This window comes from Zonotrichia leucophrys, chromosome 5 (genome assembly GCF_028769735.1).
Source record: "Zonotrichia leucophrys gambelii isolate GWCS_2022_RI chromosome 5, RI_Zleu_2.0, whole genome shotgun sequence".
In the NCBI taxonomy this organism is placed as follows: domain Eukaryota; kingdom Metazoa; phylum Chordata; class Aves; order Passeriformes; family Passerellidae; genus Zonotrichia; species Zonotrichia leucophrys.
Genome location: NC_088175.1, coordinates 23,681,607 through 23,698,114, shown reverse-complemented (window position 1 = coordinate 23,698,114; position 16,508 = coordinate 23,681,607). Strand labels below are relative to the sequence as shown.

The following is a 16,508-nucleotide window of genomic DNA, read 5'->3' as shown; positions in this document are numbered from 1 at the left end:
GATTTTAGATATTAATCACAAATGGGCAAGTATTGTACACGATACTCTAAATAAACTAAAATGCCAGCTCTATTCACTATTACACAAGTAGTTTGAACATATTTATAAAGTGGGCTTTGTGGAAATTTATTCTTAGCAACCAATTTTTAGACATAAGAAAATTAATGGTCTCACTTTCTCACCTTGTCAGATGGCTTAGCTCTACAATTTCTGATACTTTTAGAAGGTTGTTGAGCAAATTTGTATAGGTTAAGAGAAGAGTTATATTTTCCTGCAGTTTGCTGTAAATGAAATTTCTGGTTTAAAAAGCTAAGTTGCCTCCCAGAATACAAGGATTTTCACTTCTCTGTGAAATCACATAAACAGTTTGTAGTCTTTGTTTCTTCCTTTACAAGTTTTTGAAATTTCACTGATTTGAGGTCCGCCAATTCCTTCACATTCTTTGAGAATTTAAGGGAAATATCTAAGAATTAGCTGATGCAGATTGCAGGGATAAAGACAAAAATGAAATTAAATTATGCATAAGGCATAACTAAACTTTATGAGTTCAGAAATCCTAAGAAATTATAGTCCATGTAATTCACAAACCTCCTTTAACAGGTATACAGAGTAAACCTGTGATATGTGTCATATAATGCCCAAACTTTCTGAAAAGTCCTTCTTGCTAGGCAGGCAGGCACTTGAATTTCACTGTTTAAAATGTCATAGAGTCTCAAAAATCAAAGAGGGTATCACAATTGATAAAACATCATTTTGAAAGCGATAATAGGACTATGACCAACTTTCAACCTTGTAATGTTTGAAGAAGGCAGATAGAAAACACAAGGACTTTTAGAGGACATGGAGGTGAATTGGAGGAGTCAGCCACACATTTCAGGAGAACGTGTTTTGACACTCATAACACCACATTTCCAAAGTGCCATTGTTTTGAGAACTTTGATCCTGTCTCCAGTCAGCTAAGCCCTCCTTTGGTGTCAGGAGAGATATTTAGATACCCTTACTGCTGGATGCATTTGCTTCTTGAGAAAATCCCCATGTGTCAGACCAAATGCCAGTCAGCTTACTGGAATGTGTTGAAGTCCACTTTCAAGTCAGTGAAGCCAAGGAAATCAGCCCAACATGGGTGCCAGGGCTGGCAGGAAAGCAGATCTCAGAAAAACTATTCTAAAGATTAAGGAACATGCAAAACTCCTTATAAGATAAAATAAAATAGACTCAGTCCAAACAGCAGCACTAAACCTTCTCGCAAAGTCCTACTGCTGACATTCTCCAGTTTGGAATGATGTCTATGCTTTGAAATTTATTTTTCTGAAATAATAAGAAAGGAGGCTTTCTCAGTTTAACAGTAAAATAAAGTATATTTGATTGTTTCAAAATAGATATTTTTTAAAATATTCTTGTCTTGTTCATAACTTAAAATTTATAAAATTTGTTAATGATTATGCCTGTGGAAAAAGACTACTGTATTTTTCAGAGAGTTTCTGGGGGAGTAAATAGATATTTGCAACATATTTTCAATTTATTTTCTGTTAAAATAATGTTGCTCAAGAAAGCTAAGACACTTAATAAGTCTTTAATAACTTAATTTTTATGGAATTGTTAAGGTTATAGGATTTTAATATCAATTTTAAGTTTATTAGGTAACTGACAGCTCTGTGAATTCAGAATATCCTTATTCTGTGTTTTGAAGGTACAGGATTGGCTATAGTATTAAGGGCTTTTAAAAGCATAGTAATTAATACTTATTTTCTTATCTGCACTGTTCTATTTTTTTTAATTAAAATTTAGTTCCATTTTTAGAGCTGCTAAGAGTAATTAAGGAGAATTTCAAAATACAACATTGCTCACTCTCCAAAGTCAAGAGGAAGCTATGATTTACTTGAAAATTTGAAAATTTGAGAAATAACTCTGCTAATTTGCAGGAGATGATTGTCTTTGTGGAACTCACATTTTTGTTCATTACATGCTCTTGAAATTTCACCCTGCTCCAGGCAGCCCCGAGCTGAAATTTAAGAGATGTCATCATAAATTGTTCCCTCTGGCTGTACAGGAAGTTCTTCTTTCATCACATCTAGACCAAGATGCACCAAGAGCCAGACTGCCACTCACTGACAGCACTCAGATCCTAGAGGAAAACAGGGAACACAAAACTTCACAGAAAACTTAAAATGGGAAAATGTGAAGTGTCACATTTTGGGCACTGTAGTAATGGTCAGAGGAAGGGATACTGATTGAACTAGATGTTAATGAGAAAACAACTGATTTCAGACTTCTTATGAAGAACTTGAAACATTAAATGATTTTAGTATTCTGTTTAGTGTCTGGAATATATTGACCTGGCATATGAAGCTGTGTCCTACTGTAAAGTGCATATACTGATCATTAATAAAAACAAATAAAAATCATTAATTTCTTATAATTTTCTTTCTATGTTCCCAAAATACAAGATTATTCAGGAAAGGTACTTATATGGTCATAAAATACAACAAAATACATAATACTTTTCCTCATAAGAGGCTGCAATAATCCTCTGCTGGACAGGAGGAAGACTATTGGACTCGTTTTCATCCTGTGATGTGCAATCCAGATGATGATGTGTCCTCTGCAATTTAAGAATCACAGAATCTCACACTCTCATAACTCTCTCTCTTTCTCCTATCTTTTAAAAAGGACAATTCTTTTGCTCACCACCTGAAATTTTTACAGCTGAACTTCCATTTGATACTCTGCTGCAGCTGGAACACCTATTTCCACCAGAATCTCCATGCATCATGGGACACCACAGCAGGGAACGCCTTCAGATATTTCTAAGCATACTGGCACCTTAGTTTAAAGGTCATCATTTCCTCTTTCTGTGGCAGTCTTCAGACATTTGCTCTTGCTGTCACACATAGTTATTGTTGTCAGGCAGCACTGACAACAGTGCCTCTGCTATTATGTATAGATGGAATTTGATCTATATACTAACCTCTGAACAAATGAAGAATGTACAGATCAAATGCTAAAATCCCAACGAACAATATTAGCTTATCTTGTGAAAGGCATTATTATTTTAGGATTGTTTAGGGCTGTGCTGATTACCATAACATTAGTGATTTAGTTTGTAAGTATTAATTTCTTTTTCTCTACAGCAGCTACCTAAAAGTAAATAAATTGCTGCTTAACTTTTTGACAGGTGTGAAGGAAAACTAACAAACATTCATGGACCTAGGAAACATGGTAGTAATTTTGTTAAAAAGTAATTTTTAGATGAGTATAAAATTAATTTGTGCAATTAAATTTTGTATTCTGAATAGAATGTTTAATATTCTGCATATTTATATTTAAGATATTAAATTCTCAGAACGTGAATCAGAATATTTTGATTAATCACTTATTGTAGCAAGAAGAATGGAAGTGTCAAATTCAAACTTAATATTTTCAGAAGACAGAATGTTCAAAACAGACAACAAAAATTCTCAAAGTATTATAGGATTCTCAAAATTCTCAGCATGTCTGAGCACTGAATGAACAATTTGTTTTCTTGTCAGTGATTCAGAATATCCACAGCTACTTTCCAGCGACAAGGAAAATGTCATGCCAACTAGGATCAAGCTTTATTTTAAAGTTGAAGGCATGAAATAAGAACCAAGAAGACAATTGTACACCTGTTTTCAAAAGTAAAAAAGCATCTCAGATCTACCTTGCTTTTGAGAATTTGGCTGAGGAACATATTTCAGAAGCCCAATAGCTCATAACATTATTCCAAATGTTCTACTCTGTATGCCTAATTAGGCTGCTGCACATTTGCATAAGCATGATGCTTCATGATTAATGTATAAGACACAGCATGGAGCCCTGAATAAATTCATCCACATTTCTACTGCAAATAACCAGCAAGCCTGAACTGTGGTCTATCATACCTGTAGATATGGCTTTGTATCATTTATAAAACTGTATAAACTGCATTATGAAGTCATACTGACCTGTAAACTTTTTTAACTAGAAATGTTATCAACAATAAAATGTTGGCTCTTATAAAGCTGCTGGCATTTATACTTTCTGTGATTTATAAGAGGTTTGTTTGTGGCTTTTTTTTCCCTGGTAAAATTAAGTATGAACTCTATAGCTTTATTCTCAAAATTAAACTGGATTATATTTGAAACAAAGTCTTGTTAAATTAATAGCCTAATAATTACTTTTGCACTTTTGCTCATGGGTTAATATTAACCTAAAGCAAACAACATCTTGCTCTTCAAAAAGGAGTAACATTTTAATAATTCAATAATGCATCCACTCACAGTCAAAATAAATAGGAAAACTCCTGAAAATGTTAACAAAGGTCTGATGAATAAAAGTCAGAGGATGCCACAGTAAGGGTGCCTGCAAAATGCAAGTCGGACCTTTAATGGTTAAACAATGGAGATATCTGGAGAGACTACATGTTCTATTTACTGCAATTCTTTGCACTAACATGAAGACTGACCTTAAGGGATCTTCCACTCAATCTTAAAGAAAAGATTTTAAAAATCCACTATTATTATTTAAAGACTTTTTCCTTATGCCACAAATAGCATGCACTGACTGTGATTTCTTTTCATACATCAACATGACCATTGTCATTGTCTTGGCCTAGCAGAGAAAGATATAATGTGCAATGTTACTGGCATCATCTCAAAGCTGGGCATAGAGTCAATCATATTTTGTGTACCAGGGAAAAGATAGAAACAAAATTATTTGATGTGCCAAGGAGTGAAAACTCTATGAGCTACCTCCATTTTCTTTCAAAATGAAATTTTAAATTTTTAAAAGAAAAAACATTCAAAGATTTGAGGTTTGGGGTTTTTTTAATCTTTGCTTTTGTGTATCAGTTAACATCTAAATACTACTATTTCACTAGTGAGCAGTGATTCGCGCCAATTGTCAGTGGGATTCAAAATAGCTTTGATTATTATTTATCTGCATTTTGATATCAAGAATAAAACCATGCCCATTTAAAGTATTCTACTTAAATAGAATTAAGGTTAGCATCCACTGAACATTAGGTTTACATTATTCTGAATTTAATACAACTATACAGCACTGTATGTATTTTTAATCTTTTCTACAAAAATAAGTTTATGCTTTGAACTAAATGCAGCCTGCCATGAGCAAGGAACCTACACCTCGTTCAGGTGAGCCCTGGTCAAAACAATCTATTTTTGGAAGAGATGTATGCAAATGTAATAGGCACAAAACAAGCAGAGGCCAAGATGTGAAGCTCTAGAGGAAGATATTCCCCACCCTAAGTAATAAAGCTGACACAAAACAATTCTATTTTATGATTCTTAAGCAACCTAAAGGAACACTTTTGTTGCATGAACTCCCTGATCTCCATATATCCATATGTAATTAAAAAAATTTCAACATGGCAGAAACATATTGCCAAAAGCTGGTATATTTGTATTTGAAAGTGAGGGGATTTTCCTTGTTGCCAACTTTCTCTCTTCCCTTTGAAATTTGTATATTTCTATCTGTTCAGTGCACTCATTAAAATAACTAAAGAAGTCTAAAGAAATTAAGTTTTCCCTCAAAGTATATGATAATTTTGCTTTAGGGTTTAAAAATATTCAGATTCAGTCTGAGCAGCTCCTATGAGATCATTCCTGAACTCTTGTGTCTCCCTTTATAGAAGTTTTAGGGGGCTAAATCCACTTCACCATTGGCACAGGCTTTCTGCATTATGTTATCTCAAGAGGAATTCACTTTATAGCAAACACTGTCTGATGATTCTATAGATAACATATGGAAAGAAGCTTATTTTTAAAATATTCTTATAAAATAAGGCATACAATCATGGCACAAAGGGTCAAATTTTAATACTTTTTTATTACAATAAAATTTTGAGAACATTGATATTGACAGGTATAAACATGGTATATTCAAAAGAAACCTTATTAATATTAGATGTATTCTAATAAAATATTACATTCAATATATAATTTTTAAATATTTATATGCATTTCAAACAATATAAATGCATTTTGTACTTAGTTAAGGCTTTGGTATGGAAAACATAGACATTTGATAAGTGGTCCAGGTTGTATTTGTATACAACCAAGGTAGTTTCAACAGCAAAGACCCTCACCATTTTCGTAGTATTACATACAAAAATAAAGCATCAAAAGAACCAAACAACTACAATAACAAAATTTAAAAAAAAAAAACTTCTTCAAAACATTCAGTAAAAGTTGAATTGTGAGTGGCTTTTCTGTGCACTTATTCTCCTTATTTCACTAATATTCTGTCCAAGAATGCTTGGAACAGCTAGCACCTATCCAGAATTGTAAGCACATGTAACCCTACATATAAGAAAAAGGAGCAAAGAAACTGAATGTCCTTGTACCAGATGTGTGTTCTAACATGACTTTATAATTATTCCCTCAGTTTAAAAAATTTTAAAAATTAAAAAAAAATTATTATCCTGACACCCTTGATGTCAGGATAATAGAAGATTCAGTTGTGACTTTGACAACTTAGTTACCTTGTAAGATACTATATCCCAAGGCTCTGCAGCTTACCTCTGGTTAAAAACCAGGCTTATTTCTGGTTCTGTCATTTCTCTTGCTTCCTCAATTGGAAGTTTTCTGCTACTGCTTGGCCAGCTGTGTAGCCAAAGTCTACAGATCTCTTATGTCTAGTTTCAGCATTTAGTAGGACATTGGGAGTATCATCCATACATCAGTCACTCTGTTGTATACAATGTCTGTCACATGATATAGACAAATAAAATATTCTTCTGCAGACAAAAGAAGGGAGGACTGCTCAAAGGTCTGAATCTTGGGAATCAGTCAGGTTCTAGTGTCACTGAGTTTCAGCCAAATGCTCACATTTCACATCCAGGATGGATAAACAAGAGATTCCTTTGCCTCACTCCTCTCTAAACAGGTGAGGTATCATTTGAATGGTATTCAATACTGCTTAAAAACTGTAAGGGAATAACTTTATTAAACTCTTTCCTAAAGAAACCCAAAAAAATAAAAACCCCAATGATGGAAATGCTCAATTTTTTTCTAAGCAATTTAATTCAGAGAGCTTTTCTTTGTGTTTCCCATACCTCTCCCACATGAGCTAATTTGTTTGTAAGTATGACTCCATTTCACACAATGGTTAAAGGAAACAAAGTCAAGCAAAGTCAAAGAAAGAGTTGATTTCATCTATAACATATAAAGTTCTGTACAGAACCACTTTTTGGCGTTAGATGTGGGCCACTATGGCTTAAAATTATGCTTTGACAATACCATAGAGTCATAGTCAATCTAGTTCTCTGCCACTGGAACTTAGATGCCTCCCGTCAAATTCAAGAATGTGTTTTTTTCAGGTATCTTGTTCTTCCTGGTACACTGGGTTAGCATGGCTGTAGTCCCCTGGACATGGTCATGAGTCATTAGAGCTGTCAAATGACCGCAATCTACATATTTTAGTGGCAAAATATTGATATAAACAAAAAGTTTTAAGTTACTTACTATTTAGGATATTTTTTGTCTTTCAATTTTTGATTCTCTCTAAGACATAAACCTAAGGAAAATGAAACTATTGTGTTTAAACAACAAATTAATCAGTTTTTTTCTCTATGTTTCTATTAGATGTAATATCACTGCACTCATGCACACATGCACTTTTTTTTTTCTGAGATAGAAACTGGTGATCCACATTGTCTTATGCACATTTTTGATACTCCAGAACAATTGGTTTTCTTCAAAAGGAGAAATATCCTGGTGGTCTTTTGGCCTTTTGTCTTCTTTTCAGAACAGTGTGCAACCCAGTGAGAAACAAAATACTCTCCTAGAATATGAAGAAAACAGAAATAACAGTAAAAACCACATTATGCAAGAAACGTTTTTGTAGATGAATTTCTGAAATGTAAGTTTCTATGAACTCGTGGGGATCCTATTCTTTCATTCAACTTGATGAAGAACCTCCCCCTCCTTCACCATGAAACCTAACAAAGCTGAGGCAGGGGGCAAAGATTGTATTAACTGCTTTTAAATGAAGGTGCACTGGCTGTCTACAGCTCTTTGCTACAATATCTTCTGAGCCTAGCACTGGAAGGAAGAAATACAAGGCTTGTTTCTCACTTTCCCACAATTCCTTTGCTTTTCAAGATGTTTCCAAAAGACATATACATGTGCTGTATCTAAGTGTCATTATAAAACAATATGTAGCTCATTTTGCTTTCTGAAAGAGATTCTGGCTACATGCGTATAAATCAGACCAAACAAATATTTTTCTCTTCTGTCATTACATGTTGAATATTCAACATCAATATTTTCAGCACAGAGCAAATCATCATGTTTATTTAGTGATGTCTGAATTCTTTCCAACATGACTTGCTGATTGATAGTTTCAAAGAAAGATTTCTTTTGAATGCATATGGGATTTATTCCTGAAACAGATGAAATTTCTTTTCCATTTGAATGTACCTGATGTCAGCAGTCAGAATTTCACAAGAAGAGATAATCCCAAAGACATCTTAAATGAGAGCACAGAGAGGTTTGAAAATGCAGTTCTAATACCTGAAAAATCTCCAAATGTGACTTCAAAATGAGAAGAAATGTGATTCCAGACTTTGTTGCTAAGGCAGACTGCCATGCATGGAACAAATTGTACTGCTTTGCCAAAACTGAGTTCATGCCTTCATAAAGTCATCTATAACAATATGCCTAATTATTGATTAATGAGCAATACAATACCACAACACCTAAAGTCAGGGAAAGGGGTGCAGGCTTCTCACCTAATAATAGTGGAGATTTCCATGCCATACCTCATGATATTCAGAGCAACAAGGGCTGCGAGGCAAGCTGATGCAGAGATTTTTGGGGAGAAAATTCTCAAGGAAATTGTTCAGTCGTGAAAAAAAGGAAATGTCTCAACATCCTTCCCAGAGGGGTCAGTCTTTTAAAAGGACCTCACAGGAATGAGAATAACAGTAAATATAACTTTGTTCTTATTTGTATCACTTCATACCTGAACATTCAGATTAGTCTATGAGCAGAATAGATGCTTTCAACTGAAAATTATTAAGGAGAAAAATTATTTAAAAACACATTTGGTGTAAATATCATCCTCTGCTTTATCCTATTAAAGTATTAGAGACCTGAGAAAATTCTGCTTTTTTCTATTTATGTATATCTGACAGTTTTCAGCGATAAATGATAGAGACAATCCCTTTACTTTTCTTTTTCCGGGCAAAATTGGAGAATATTTTTAAGATGTTAGCAAACAGTTTTAAAACCTCAGAGTCCTTGGTCATATCTTACCTTTTTAAGTTGTCTTGTCACTAGAAGGGGTTCTTCTTTGTTACACTCTACTTAAAACTTTAGCACCTTTTCATGGGAAAGGAATGCAAAAACAGGTTAACAACAGCTTAGAACAGAAATGATTTATGGGTGAAGATAAAACTTTTAAATAAACTCCTGTCTCATCATCCAGGAGCCCTCTGGCACAGTCACTCTCGCACGACCTGAGTGGGACCAAGGCTCTTTCACAGCTGCACCTCCTGCTCTCACACCAGGTTTCCTCACCTGCTCGACCTCAGGTTTCCCAGTTTCCAAGACTGCAGTCTTGGACATCCAGATCCTTCAAATAACTTAATCATGGTGCAATAACCAGAAACAAAACTAAGCTTGAGCTGCTACTTCCAAGGAGGGACCGAGAACAAAGGAACTCTTGGCCTTTTATACCATCACAGTCTGAGTGACAGTCTGGGGGGCAAAGGGTCCTGCCATGTCTGTCCCCTGGCAGGGGACCTAAGTGCCCGTGCTCTTAGTTGTGCAAAGGGTTGGCAAGTCATGGCTTCTTGCCTCAGGCTCTCATCATCCAGAGCTCAACCTGCAGCTTACATTGCAGCTTTCAAACTGAGCTACCTGCACTGGATCATCAATGAAACTAAATAAAAAGACAAACCCCTATTAGGTCTAAAAAATGGTGTCTCAGCAACAGCAGTTAAAAGCAAGCATTAGTTTTACCTGTTTACTGTGAAGCTGCACCTTTATAAGTAGGGACACTTGGTACGATGGGTGTTGCCTTGTAACATCCAGATGGGCACATACACTTAGGTTCACAACATGAGGTGTGAGCATAAATCAAAAATCTGCGTACTGCTCCAGGGCTAGGATCCTGAGATCACAAAGACATGGTGCCATGGATCCCTTGACTGGTTGCAATGGAGAGACAAAGGCTCCTTAGGAAGAACAGGCTGGAAAGACAAGGTGGAGTAGCTCTTTATATGAGACAGAATATTTGCAGCTCTGCTTGGGGATGGTGATGAGCCACCTAAAAACTGATGGATAAACATCAGAGTAGTGGCTGTCTGATACAGGCTGCCTGACCAGAAGGGTGAAATAGTTATACACACCCTACATAAAGGAGATAGGAGCATTCTCACATTTGCAGGCCCTTGTCCTCATAGGGATCTTTAACCAACCTGTTATTTGCCAAAGGGAAGACACAGGGTGTTTTGGGTTATGGACTGTTATGGGTTAATGACTCAAAACACTCCCCACTTGTGGAGGTCCCAGGATGCTTTGTGGAAGATAGGGTTGGAGATGGGGGAGGGGAGCTTTTGGGTGTGTAATGATCTGGTAAAACACAGGGTGAATGATGTGCTATGAGTGAAGTAAGAGACAAATCCTATGGGGATAGGGTGGTGCCTCTTGTGAGGCTAAACTCTCCTCCTTTCATAAACCTCGGGGTTGTAAAACTCCCATCCTCCAGGGAGGGTCTGATGGGGCATTCCTGGCCCTGCTGTGCTGACACAGGAAGAGAAAACTGTCATGTCTCAGATGGTGTCATAAACTATCAAAGACCCCTGAAGTGCCTCCAGACTCAGATATGAGTGCTTTCACCAGAGAAATGAAAGGTCCCCCACAGTGGAGGTACTCAGGCACTCCCACCTGATCCGGGTGTATCATAAACTGGGTTCACGTCCAAACCCATTTCTTCTAAGATGCTCATGAAGAAGCTAACGAAGTCTAGTCTGAATGCCAGACAGTGAGCTGGATTGAAAACTGGCTGAATGGCCAGGCTCAGAGGGTAGTGCTAAGTGTCCTGAAGTCTTACTGGAGGCCAATAACTTGGAGTTTACCTCAGAGGTCAATTCTGAGTCAAATTCTAGTTCGTATTTTCATTAACAGTCTGAACAATGGGGAGCATGTACCCTCAGCAAGTTTGCCAATGACACAAAACTGGGAGGATTGGTTGAGACCTTAGAGGGTCATTCTGCCATCCAGTAGGACTTTCCAGGCTGGAAAAATGGGCTGAGAGGAGCCTTTGGACTTCAACAAGGGGAAAATGTAAAGTCCTGCACAAACAATTTCATCAAGTTTCCCTGGATCTGAACCATCAAAGAGTTCTGTTCACTCTGCTTCTGAAGTCTAAAATTTCTTTGAGTCAAATACAAATATTATACATGTGAAAAAACTTGTATTAAATTATGTATTTGAACGAATGTTAAGTTTTAATGATACAAATACAAAGTGCAAAATTATGTGTGGTAAAAAAGTGCTATGTCAGTATGCTGACATGATCAGGTTTTATAGGACAGTAATAAGCAGTTCTTTCAAGTCTTCAAAGTCTTAAAATTTTCTTCTACTTAAAAGGGTTATATGATACTGACAGAGAGATGGCTTTTTAAAATAACAAAAGGCAAAATACTCCATATGAAAAACAACTGTGCCTGAAACTTTAGTAGAATGCAGGTTTTAATATTAGGAGTAAATGAAGTGATAATGCAAGCTGAGAATGCTAGGATTACTGAAATTATTTATAAGCTGCACCAAAATCCATTCTGTTTGGCATGGTCATTAAGAAATCACACATCTTGGAAAGTGAAAGACATTATTCTGCACACCAGTTTGTGAGCATGGAACATATCATAGGAATGATCATGATGATATAAAAAATGCTGGTAGCCCTCTCTCCTGACTCTGAAATGGCTAATAGCAGACATTTGGTGGAGGAGATTTATCAAGGATAAGTTTGTTTCTGTAAAATACTCAGGATTTATGTAAGCCAGCTTCTACTGGAACATCTCATGGTTTTTGAATCCTTATGATACATTATCTACAACAGTCTGTACTTCTGATTTCTACAGTTCATTTAAGAATTATAAGAAATGTACCTTTCATTTGTCCTGGGCTGGTGCCTGATGGATGATTTTGTCCAATGCCCTTAGTGTGCTCAGCAAGAAGCACTGAGTAATCATGTGCAGCTCCCACCTGGCTAAAGATCAGAGACATTCCATCCCAGAGTAATCACCGAGCAATGCAGGGACAAATGAAATGCCTCTCCCTTACTTATTTTGCTGAGAAACTTACAAAAATCTTGAAGGCCATCAGCTTATAAGTTAGAAAACAAAGAACCATCATGTCCTGCAGATTAACTTGATTGACCTTGGTATTAATTGCTTGTGAAGGAAAGCTAAGGGCAGAGATATCTATGCTTATCTCTGTGCATTTGTTTTAAGTGCCATTTCTTTACAGCATCAATTAACATATGGTGTGGAGACTACTAAAAGGCAACAGCTATTTGTGGGTGTACATATGCTTGTGACCAGCTCTCTCTGTTGAAAAAGAATGAGTTAAAATAAAATATTTGCAGAAAGACAGTGATACTACCAGATGTTTTGTAAAGATCAAAAATTATCTAGAAATAGAACTCTAGGGCAGATGGTAAAATGTACAGGAGTTTTAAAGAATTCTGTGTGAAAAATAATTTCTGTAGTGTGTACCTCAAACTGCCAAAGACTCATAGAAATTAGTTCATTATCTAACTGGCTCTGGATCCTCATCTATATGTTTCTCTCAAGTGCTTTCTTGGGGTAAAAAACCCCCACAATATTTTTACATAAATCAAGTCATCCCCTTATCATAATCCTGACACAATTACATCTTATGTATTGTGCAACAAACAGCAGAGTCTGCTACTTTTTTAAAGAATAAAAATGCCTTGTTATTCAGAATATGAGCAGCAATGTGAAAGGAATTGAAAGTAGGTATAGGATTTAAAAGATGAGGAAAGCAATAAAGTTTGGAACATTAAATGTTTTTGAACTGTAAGAAATTAAATTATTCTGTCCTTTGCTGCCCTCTCCTTTTCATTAACTAATTTTTCCTCAATTCAAAACCTGCTTCTTACTTCAAAACCTACTGCTAACTTTCTTCTAACACAGGTTTCACCTACTTCAACAGTGATATCTCCCTCTTCTTTGCCCCTTTGCTTTCTAATTCAATTCCCCTCTTTCAACTTGTGCTGCCTGACTCTGAATGCTTGGAGACACTGCTGGGACAGATTTGTACATTGTTGTGTATGAATAGATTCCACTTTTACTGTGTCCATTAATTGTTACTGCACTTTACCATAATTCTCATTTGTAGTCCTTTTCCATCAATTCTCATAATGCAATCCCTCTTGAATTTAAGGCACAATTACCTTACTTTTCAGCAATTGCTACTTTTGCATTGTGAAAGTATGTTGCAGAATGGCAATGGCAATGGAGACAGTATGGGTATAATTTCAGAGAAATAATAGGAATATCATGACATAGTGTAAGGAACAATTCCTTGCTCGCAGTATCCACATTCAAATATCTTACCACCAGATAATATAATGGAATTCTAAAGACAGGTGATTTCATGGTTTTTGTATCAACTATGACTAATTTGTAGCCAAAGATTTGGGCATTTAACAGCAACATGTTAAAGTCATGCTGTTATCTCTTCTGCCAGTTTATATCACCAAGGAGATGCAATATGAAAAATGCCTTTACTTTCTCTAAGCTGAGCAAATTTGAGGAACAGTGTTAATTGTAAAAACTGGAGAAGAACTTCAGTAACACTTCATTAATTTAATGAAGAACAGAATGTAACCTAGGAATAGTTTATCTGTTAATATACTCCTTTTGACTTGTTACTACCAGAGCAGTTCACTAAAAGCATTACAGGGATTTGAAATGCCAGAACAAGCCTGTGGAACTTTTGGACAATTTCTGCTCAAAAATTTTTAATGAAAAAATGTATCTGTTAAAATTTCAATTTTACCATGACATTCAAATTTGTTTTAGGTAATTTTAAATATAATATTTCTTCTTGGGGCAAGTAGATCTGATTCTTGACATTTTCATTTGCAAAATAAAATCAAAAACTGTTTCAATATTTGTTTGCCCCTGTGTTAGTCCCTAAGGAAGCATGTAACAGCATTTGTTAAGATGGCTCATAGAGCTTTTCTACAGAGAGGAATCACTGATTTAATTATATCTCCTGTAAAATAATTCAGTTTCCCATCTGAATGCATGACTAAAGCTCCTAGGGCAGATTATACTATGATTTAGCTTACCCTACATTTGGACTTCACAGTGCATATGGAATTATAATAAATCCCTGTGGTATTCAGGTTTGTATCAAACTGAGAAAAAAAGCAAGCATCCAACAGTAGCTTGATGAATTAAAAGAAAACACTGTAACAGCAATATTCACATCCATAAATCCTCCCTCCTAGCCCACCATCCCCAAGCAGATCTGTGATGGAATGGTGACTGTAACTAAGACTGAGCTGCTGGAGAGCTGGATATCCCAGACAAACAGTGATCTACCCTGTGCACCCCAGAGTGTGTGCACACAGCATCCTTCTGCCCAGGTAGCCCAGAGAGTTGTCCCACAGTTATTTAATTGCAGTATGTTAGCAGGAATGATTGCAAAAACTAAAATTAGGATGTTGCTTAAAGACAAGCTTTTTAAGCTTCCAGTGCAGGGATAATTTGGTGCTTTGCCACCTCATTCTAATTCAGGATGAAAATAAGAGTTGGAATAATTAATTTCCTTTGGGGGAAAAAAAAAAAAAAAACACTTCTGCCCCCTATTACCTGTATTATACTTACTTTATTTAAGGGTCATGAAAAAAAAATCATAGATCAAATGTCCTTAATTATGAAAAATCCCCCAAAGCTTCTGTTTCTAGGAAAGTAGAATTTTTGTATTTCTTGCAGAACTGAGTAAGCAGTTATGCAGTAGGACAGAAAGGGATGACATTTGGATACAGTGAAAATAAGATAGAAAGGAGAGATGAAGGAAAATTGTCCAGCTGATCTATTTAAAACTGACCAGGAATTTAAAGCAGATTTATAACATCATTAAAAGTCAAATTGACAGGCTGCAGTGAGTATTACACATTGGCTTCCCCTCTGCCACATATTTTTCCCCTATCTGTGAGCGCTCTTTTAGAGCCAGGATCGGGTTATCCTGGTGAAGCATCTCCAAGAACATCACTTCTGATGATCCTCCTTGGGCACCTGGCAAGCCTCACATGCAGTCTAAAGGTGTGAATGAACCCTGGGGTAAGCTGGCTTACCCAGGTAAGCTTCACCACCAGCAGACTCAGATACCACCACGAAGATGTCAGGATCACCTTTGTTTAGTGATGGGGGGACCCACATAATACAGAAAACTTTCTGTGTTTGCTTTTTTTTTTCCCCCCTTTTTATTTCTGCAGATTACAGAATCACAGAATATTCTGGGTTGGAAGTGACCCCCAAGGATCATCAAGTCCAACTCTTAAAGGTATCTAACTCAGAACTTTGGTGTTATTACCACTACACTCTAACCAACTGAGCTAACCTCAGGGTAAGATAAGGTCATATAAAATATTTATAACTAAGATTTAATGGCATCTGGCTTTTAAAAATCTTGGATTAACATTTTACCATGTGGTTCTTTACTTGTTCTGTATTGTACAGAATTTTCTAACTCTTGTATAAAAATATTTTGGCAACATCTTGAGAAAACAATAAACAGAACGATCTGAAATATGTGTTCAATCAAAAAGGAAGCAAAGCACCACAAATCACACAAATATAGAAAACAATAGCTAGAGTAAAAGAAGGACTATTAAAATAAAAAACATTATTATATTGTGTAAAATCATGTCAAGAAACATCTCTGAAAAAGGAGATTAATTTAATTATGTCTAAATGGCAAAATCTGAAAAATTGCCAGAATAGTATTTAAGAGTTAGATGGAGAAAAGTTTAGTAGAGAAAATATAGTTATGAGGCCCAGAGTATATTTGTGCAAGTTTATGCTGACAAAAATAAAAGTACCTATCATAACAGTCCAGTAAATAACCTAGTTAGAACTTTCTTACTCTTCACTCAGGCTCAGCAAGTACCTTTCCTGACATAGGGGAGAGAAATCTGAAAATGGTAAACATGTGAAGTAAGCATAACTTGCAATCTGCTTCCCAGAGCCAGCAGGAAGAGGCAGAAAGGATAATAACTTCTACAAGTTTTGCTAGTCTGTTTTGTTTTTTTTCCAATGTCAGTGCTTAGAACATGTTGAGTCATCATCATCTGTGGAGATTTCACTGAATTTGATTGGATATTTTCATACATTTTGAATGCCATCCCAAGGCCAGATTTGCAATCTTCATTCAATTAACTGTCACGTTCAGTCCAGGTTCTGTTCCTGTGCACAATATGTGTCTTTATTTTGCCTGGTG

The 16,508-nt window shown here is 35.9% G+C and overlaps 1 long non-coding RNA gene across 1 annotated transcript; it reads right to left on the bottom strand.

Moving 5' to 3' along the window:
* Positions 1 to 5,827: 5,827 nt before the first annotated feature.
* On the bottom strand, positions 5,828 to 15,552 carry LOC135448547 (uncharacterized). Its single transcript, XR_010440491.1, has 2 exons — positions 9,279 to 15,552; positions 5,828 to 8,926 (listed from the first exon to the last, which is right to left on the bottom strand). It is a non-coding gene; the product is annotated as an uncharacterized LOC135448547 (long non-coding RNA).
* Between the last annotated feature and the right edge of the window lie 956 nt (positions 15,553 to 16,508).